The sequence below is a fragment of the Sorex araneus genome, chromosome X (assembly GCF_027595985.1).
Source record: "Sorex araneus isolate mSorAra2 chromosome X, mSorAra2.pri, whole genome shotgun sequence".
Lineage (NCBI taxonomy): Eukaryota > Metazoa > Chordata > Mammalia > Eulipotyphla > Soricidae > Sorex > Sorex araneus.
Window position 1 is genome coordinate 217,462,545 of NC_073313.1, and position 8,202 is coordinate 217,470,746.

Here is an 8,202-nt window from a genome sequence, read left to right on the forward strand (position 1 = left end):
TGAGGCCATCATAAATGTGGGCAAAGTGGATAAACTGGATAAAGATGTATGCATTCCTATGTCCTTTGTAGCACTTAATACAACAGCCAAGATAAGGAAACAATCAAAATGTCCAATAGATGGATTCAGAAATGATGGTATGATATATATAATGTAGTTATAAGAAAAAATGAATTCTTGCCGTTTGCTGTAATGTGGATGAAATTGAAGGTATCTTGCTAAGTGGAGTAAGTCAGAGGGAGTCAGAGAAATACCAGCTGGTATTTCACTCATCTGTGGAATAAAGAGAGAGAAAGCAAGAAAATACAGCATGAAACAATGACAAGCTCTTGATCTTGGAATACAAACTCAGTTACTGAGCAGTGAGCTTTGGAGAATTGGGAAAATAAGGCCCAACTAGAGCAACTAGAGTTGTCACTGGAGCCGTGTGCAGGGCTGTCGGTATTTTGGTACTTTGGTACTTTGGTTTGGTGTGTGTGTGTGTGTGTGTGTGTGTGTGTGTGTGTGGTGTGGGGGGACGCTAGTTATGTACATTGATATTATAAACTTCAACACTACAAGTTACGGTAAAGCTTTACCATAAACTTTAACTACTTAAATGTTCATTTATGTTTTTCTGTTTTTCTTAGCCTTAAATATTCTACATTTTTTACTTCCCTTTCATTTCATAAACTTATTTGTGATACTCAGAAAAGAACTATTGCCAGTAAATTCTGATCAACTCTCTTGGCATCTCATGCTGTGTGTGTGTGTGTGTGTGCGCGCGCGTGTGTGTCTGTGTGTTTGTGTGTTTATACTGTCTCATGCCGTTGTGCCTCATCTGATCTGTGCTTACTAATTTGTCTTTTGGGTTTTGGCTTTATGCATGAAATACCATATCATCTGTCTGATTTATCTTCTTCAAGGTCAATTCCTTATCTCCCTCCAGCGTGGGGTTTTCCTTTGTTACATATATAGCATCAAACACAGTAGTCAGGTCACATTTGCTCTGTAAATGTTGAATTTGGGACTGGTGGGGGGTTGTACTTGGAATGGTTAGAAAAATTGCATTCACCTTGTGGAGTGTGTAACCTCAGCTAGATTGTATTTGACATCTGGAAAATAAGTCTTGGAATAACAGTTTTTTTTTTTTTTTGGATGAGCGTGCCATACTTTAAGGCAAGATTCTTGTTTTATAGGTGAGGAAAGTTGGAGCCAGAGTGCTTGTTCAAGGTCATTCAGATGAGAAACATAATCGGTGTAGTTAGGATATCCACACATAGGCTGGGCTCTTGGCTCTAAAGTGCTCTTTCACTGATAAGGCTTAAGTGTAGCTGAGTTCGCTGGCAATTAACTCTGCTGGGTTGAATTTGAACTTGTTCCTCTGAAAGTGCTGTGTGATAAGAAGAGACAGATTTCTCCCAGTATTAGCTGAAATTAAACTGAAAGGAATATGCTGTGGTTATTTAAAAATGTTTAATTTTTAAAAACTCAGAAGATCAAAGTAATTATGGCCCAATAAAGGTGAGGTGAAACTTCAGATGAACCTGAGGAAGAGATAAGCTAGATATTTTAGCACAACCTCTGTTCTGAGACAATCTTTTCCAGTTTTGTTTCCTATTGTCTACTTCCTATTAAACTGGCTGTGTTGCAAACAAAGCCAGGCCACATAATGTGTGGGTGAAATTTATTCATGAGCACATCATTTCTTCTAGGAGGAAAAAATGGCCTTTTAAACAACACAAACGCCTCCCTGAAATCTTTAAGTTACATACTTATTTTAAATTCCAATGTGTCAATTATTCAGATAGCATACTGGGAAACAAAATTTTGATTCACTTTCTTATTTATAACTTTACACTTTCATATCTGAGGTTTTACTTAGAATATTATTTTTCATTTTTCAGGATCACTCACCTTTCTGGGAAATACTTCGTTGTTCTGTCAGTAGGACAATGTAGAAAACGTGAATATCCATGTGGATGTGATACCTAAGAATTTATTAAGAACCTGATAACACAAACACGGGGAGAAAGCTGGCCTGTGGACTGAGGTCTCCTATCCTTGTTTTAGTTAACTCCGGGTTGAGATGAGCCATGTAGGGTTACTGTGTCTTCAGGGAAGTCACTGGCCTCAGATGTGATTAATGCATTTTAGTTTAAATTTCATGATGCTAGAGAAGCACATGGATAATTTCTTGTTAAGAAATTCTTAGCAATTGTACAAGTTAAAATAGTAAGAATTGTTCAAGTTAAAATCACTGTAATTACTGTAATCATTGTCATCCTGTTGCTCATCGATTTGTTCGAGTGGGCACCAGTAACATCTCTCATTTAGAGACTTATTGTTACTGTTTTTGGCATATCCAATACACACAGGTAGCTTGCCAGGCTCTGCCTTAAGGGCTTAATACTCTCGGTAGCTTGCGGGGCTCTCCGAGAGGGGCGAAGGAATCGAACTCGGGTCGGCCGCGTGAAAGGCGAACGCCCAACCACTGTGCTATCGGCAGCACATATACTAAAATTGGAAGGATATAGAGAAGATTAGCATGGCCCCTGCGCAAGGATAATACAAGTTAAAATAGATAAAAATAATGTGGCAAATCTGTTTCTCCTTTCGAACTGTAATTTCTTGTCTATTTCTTTTCATCCTGGAGAGATCCAGAGAAACATTTCCTGGCATATTCTTGCTTTCTACTCTAAAATATAACATATTCATTTAAAAATGGATATATTTACATACAAATGTCTTATAATTATGCAGTGTAAGTAAACATGTGATAGACACATAGCTTATAGTTTTTGAAAGAGCCAATGTGCTACCAGTTGAGTCTTCTCTCTGATGATTTTGTTTTTTGCTTGAAAGGAAAGGCAGTGTATCATCAAGGGGTAATTGAGGATGAAGCACTATTTTAAGCAGGAAGGGATATAATATAAAGGATTAGATATTAACAAAAGTAGGCATTTGGTTACAGGAGTAATTTCAATCCCAGAGTGAAACACACTGATTACCTAATAGAGCTGCTAACTTCAAGATCCCCTGTAAGATGATGACTTCAAGACCTACACAGAGCGGTGATGCACAGATAGGATTATGATTAATAGTCGGTGCCACAGCTCTAGCTGCTGTGACAGCTTCTAATTCCCTAGGATAGCAAAATAATGTGACAGAACCAGATAGAAAAACAAAACATTTCCAAAATTTTGCTTTCTATCAGAAAGGACTGAAGAAAATGCAGAGGATATTGATTCACTTCCACCTTTGAAATTGCATGCATTCAAATTTACACCAAGAACACTAAGAGAACGTAAGAAATATAGTTTCCATGTCTTTTTTTTCTTTTTGGGTCACACCTGGCAATGCACTACTGCTGGCTCTGCACTCACGAATTACCCCTGGCAGTGCTCATATGGGATGCTGGGAATCGAACCTGGGTCAGCAGCGTGCAAGGCAAATGCCCTACCCTCTGTACTATTGCTCTAGCCCCTAGTTTCCATGTCTTTACCAGAAGAGGGGAATAGAAAGTGAGGAATCCCAACTCACTTTTGCCACACAGATATTCCACTAAATGTTCTGGTGAAGGATAACTATTGAGATCACACTTTTATCCTTCTCCTCTTCCCAGGGACACTTTGATGGAAAAGCCCTGCTGACGCAAGTATACTTCATTTCTGATCCCTTTAAATCAAAGGGATATAACTAAAAATAAAATAATAAAATAAGTTGCTTTACATAAGCCATGATTCTAAGCACCTGCACATCTCAGCAAATATTAGCTTTCTAAGTAAAGAAAAATGACTAAAGTATTAGCTTCAATTTAATCTTCACATATATAATGGTTATTAATAGATAAAGTTGTAAATTTTAGAGTAGACAAGCTTTTCAATGGTGAAATTCAAATAGGACTTATATATTTATGTAACTTTTTCTTTTATTATCTACCCAGAGTGAAAAGGAAATCACACTTGTAACACTTTGCAAGCTCTTTAATATAGATGAAGTGTAGTTTTTGATCTCCTAGCGAAGCTATTTTATAGTTCATCTGAAAACTTTTTTATTGACCAGTGAAACTTAATTTTTCTTGTTATGTGAATTCCTGCTTAGAATAATTAGTGTTAACTTAGAATAAGGGAACCCTGATGTGCTCTGGTACAGAAATATTTAAAGAATATGACATGTGGATGACATGGAGCTTTGCTCTTAAATTCTAGGAAGACAAATAGAGATGCTTATAAAAGCTAAACAAAACAAAAAACCTTTAAAACTTACTCTTGAGAGTGGTTTTGTACTTTTGGTGGCATACTCCAAAAAAATGTTTTTTTTCTTGCTTTTCCTTTGGGCTTTGTTTCTGAAAAGGTTGCAGATTTGGTTACATTAAAATAGCTTTTAAAACTATTTCTGGGTATTCTAATCCACACTTGTTTTACATCCCAGACATGAACCTATGAAAATCAATATTAGTTATATAATTAAGTAGATGTCAGTATAAATTAGAGAATTATAAAGAAGAAATTATTTATATAAGTATGAATTTTAAACTGTATATCCAATCTTCCCCAAAATTTATTCTTATGTTAATATTAAAAATTTATACTATGGCATTGTTCTCAATTATATTATTCAATTATTTCTCAAGTATATAACAACCAATGCTTTACCGTCTCTTTTTATATCACCAAAATGGAGATAGATAGTACTTTTTAACAGTCAATAATGATCTTATTGAAGTATTTACCCTGTTAACCTAGAACCAATGTATCATTATTAGGTAGAACTACCTTCTGGCATAGCAGTTATTCAAGTTGTGATTTTGTTTCCTTATACTCATTTATAGTTGTGTTTGAAATAAGCTCAAATGAAATTTTCTCAGGGTGCACTATTCTTAGCAGCATAAAAGAACTGATTACATTCCTCCCCGCTTATTCCCCCTTAGTATAGGACGTGCATCTATGTTTAATCATATTCAAAAATTACCTCAATGAATGCAAGTTTATTACACTATCTTTAAATAAATGAACGCCAATATGTTCCAAGGTAACAGAAGTAATTGCATATTGGTAAGGGTTATTATTGTAAGTCATGGTCTTTAGAAGATGTACTTGTATTTTTTAATAAAGTATAATATTGTAGTCTATTTTAAGATGAAAGTTTTCTGTAACACATACAGATTATAATATCATTCTATTATAGCTGGCATAACCCATAGATAAAATGCAAACTATAAGCCTGAAAGTAACAAGATTTTGTAGTCTTTTGAAGCTGAGTTGGATGTTTTGAGTACCCAAGAAAAGCTGATATGAAGCTGCCATTATCTATGCCTGATGCTTAGAACTTGAATCCATTCTCCAGCTAAAACAGATAATAGAAGGAAATCCATTATCCTTCGTTTTTGGGGGGTAGCAAGATATTTTCAAATTTTGCATTGAGGCTTATTGTGGTGTATAAATCAATCTGGAAAATTACACAGGAAAATTAATATGTTCCCTTTTTCTAATTATCTTGAAAACATAATGTAATACATGGGAATGGGTATCAGAAAACTTTTCTGCTTCTTGACTCTGTGGTTGTTTTTGACCAACAGGATCAAATATGTGTCTGCAGTTGAATTTTCTCTTTTACATTCCTGCATTTCATTATGAATAGAAGATGTCTAGGATAAGTTTTTGTAGAACAAATTTGGATACATCCTCTAATTTAGAAGCAGCCGAAGTAAACACTAGCCTATCTGAGATAAACCTTATCCCAGTGTAGTTTCTGAAATTACCCATGATATACAACTGAGACAAAGATCGTAAGGCAGTGTTAAAAAATAGTTGATGGCTCGAGTGATAGCACAGCGGGTAGGGCATTTGCCTTATACATGGTCAACCCGGGTTCGATTCCCAGCATCCCATATTGTCTCTTGAGCACGGCCAGGGGTAATTCCTGAGTGCAGAACCAGGAGTGACCCCTGTGCATCGCTTGGTATGACCCAAAAAGCAAAATAATAATAAAAAAGAAATAGTTAAATATAACTTATAGATGTTAATGTAATCTTATTAAACAGCTGTATTCTCTCAATTTAAACTGAAAAACTTCATTATCACAAATCTTCACCAATAAAACATACCCAAGGTTTACAAACGTCTTTTTGTTAGAAGTGAATAATTAAAAATGTGAATCAGAGAAATTAAAAAGAAATGGGCATTTTAGTGGCTGGAAAAAATAATGCAATATAAATAATACTAAAGCCACAAATAAAATGATGAAGCACAAATATACTGAAAAGATAATGAATTGGTTCAAATAGAGTGGTCTAAGAAATTAGTAGGAATAACTGAATAGAACTTTTTTTTTCCAAGTGCTATTTTGCTTTTTAACTGTTTTCTAACCTTGGCACTACAGAAATTTACTAACTAGGAAATCTGAGTTTACGTATCCTTACTTTCAAAACTTAATGTTTTAAATCACTTGGTTATAAAGATTTATCTTGAAATTAGAGAATTTAGTGGAGAATAGCCATATTACCACATTTATAGTGGCATTCATCTCTGCAACAGTTATTTATGTAGCTCTTTGATAATGAATCACTTAAATTTCCAAGTGATTTTAAACATCATGGTCATCTAAGGACCAGGTGTGTATGTATGTAATGTTGTTGATAGTATCCTTTGTGATTTTTTATTTTTGTGTTGTTCTTTGAAGCTGTTTAAAAGGAAAAATGAAAGGGAAAAAGATAAAATATCTTTGTTGTTATATAAAGTTTGTCACTGTGGAGGAGGACTTAATTGTTATATGTAAAAATGTGGTGAGTTTCATGTCAAGATATCTGGTTTTTGAGGGGAGGCACACCCATCAGTGCCCTTAATTCTATCTTAAATAAGAAAGTTAAAGTAGATGTCATGCTAGTAAAGAAAACAGCTTTAGGTACAGGAATATCTAATATTTGATTGAAGTTTGTCTGTTTCTCAAATGTAGATATATTTTGTCCCAAAGCATTAGTCAATTCTGCAACTCATTAAAATGCCATGAATTGATTTTTTTTTAAAGGGTAGGACTGAAGAAAATGAAGTAACATCTCCGTCTGATTCATAGAATGACAGAAAGAAGAGAATACTTGTGGAGAGTGGTATAATAGATTTAAAGTCCACTGACTGGAGAGATAGTATAGCAGGCTGGGTGCTTGACAGGCATACAGCCAACCTGGGTACCAACTCTGGCACTTCATAAAGTTCCCTGAATTCACCAGGAGTGATCCTTAAACATAGAATCAGGAATAAATCATGAGTACTAACAGGTCTGGCCTCCAAATAAGCAAAGTAATAAATGAAATAAAAAAATAAAGTTCAGTAGAATCACCATATGTCCATGAGATATACAATACATGTAAATATTCGCTTTGGAAATGTAAAGATAGATGACGCATGTGTTTGTCATGCCTACTATTCTGATATTTTTATGTTATAAGGATTTTAAAAAAATTTCTCATTGATTCTAATTAAGAGCTAAATTCTAGATCTCTATTCTTGCTAAACATTAGAATCATTGGATGAGTAAGAAAAGTCCATGACTGTGTCTACCCTCAGATTATGATTTAATTGTTCTAGGATGGAGGTGAGATATCATATTTTCAGAATTTCTTGGGTTATTCTTGGGTATGATTAGACAGATGAGGTTCTCAGAACTTTGCAATGGCTCTGCTAATATTTGAAAAAGATACCCCAATAAGTACAAGATGTTGAGGATATAGAGGGGGACAGACATAGATAAGATGCTTTTTCTGAAAAGATAAAACATGTGTCTGTTCTGTTTGGAGTAGATTAGAATGTACATCTCACCAAATTTACAGTTGTTTACAAAGCAAAAACAAAGCAACAGCATATTATTGGTGCTTCGTACGGATTTATATTTTCTGTGAGACTAGGATTACATTTAGAGGTAGAAAAGTCTTGTGGAAAAATGAGCACTTAGAATCACCATATGCAAGGTTATTAATTAAATCACCAGATTTAACAAAAATAAGCCCAGAACACTTTGTTAAAATAGGATTTCGAGTAAACAATTTTTTAAATGCATGTGTCACATGTCATTAGATTAAACAGTAATTTGTTTATTTGAAATTCAGAACTAAGACTGTGCCCTATATTTAGTTGGGAAACCCTAGGAACAAAGTGCTTCAATTTGTTTGTTAAACCTTAGGGATATTGGAATCTTAATGTTGACTTGAGATTTTCAGAAATAAGC

The 8,202-nt window shown here is 34.5% G+C and overlaps 1 non-coding gene across 1 annotated transcript; it reads left to right on the forward strand.

Annotated features, from left to right (window-relative positions):
- Nucleotides 1-2,475: 2,475 nt before the first annotated feature.
- LOC129400470 (U6 spliceosomal RNA) lies at nt 2,476-2,580 on the forward strand. Its single transcript, XR_008627708.1, has one exon. It is a non-coding gene; the product is annotated as a U6 spliceosomal RNA (small nuclear RNA).
- The last annotated feature ends 5,622 nt before the right edge of the window (nt 2,581-8,202 follow it).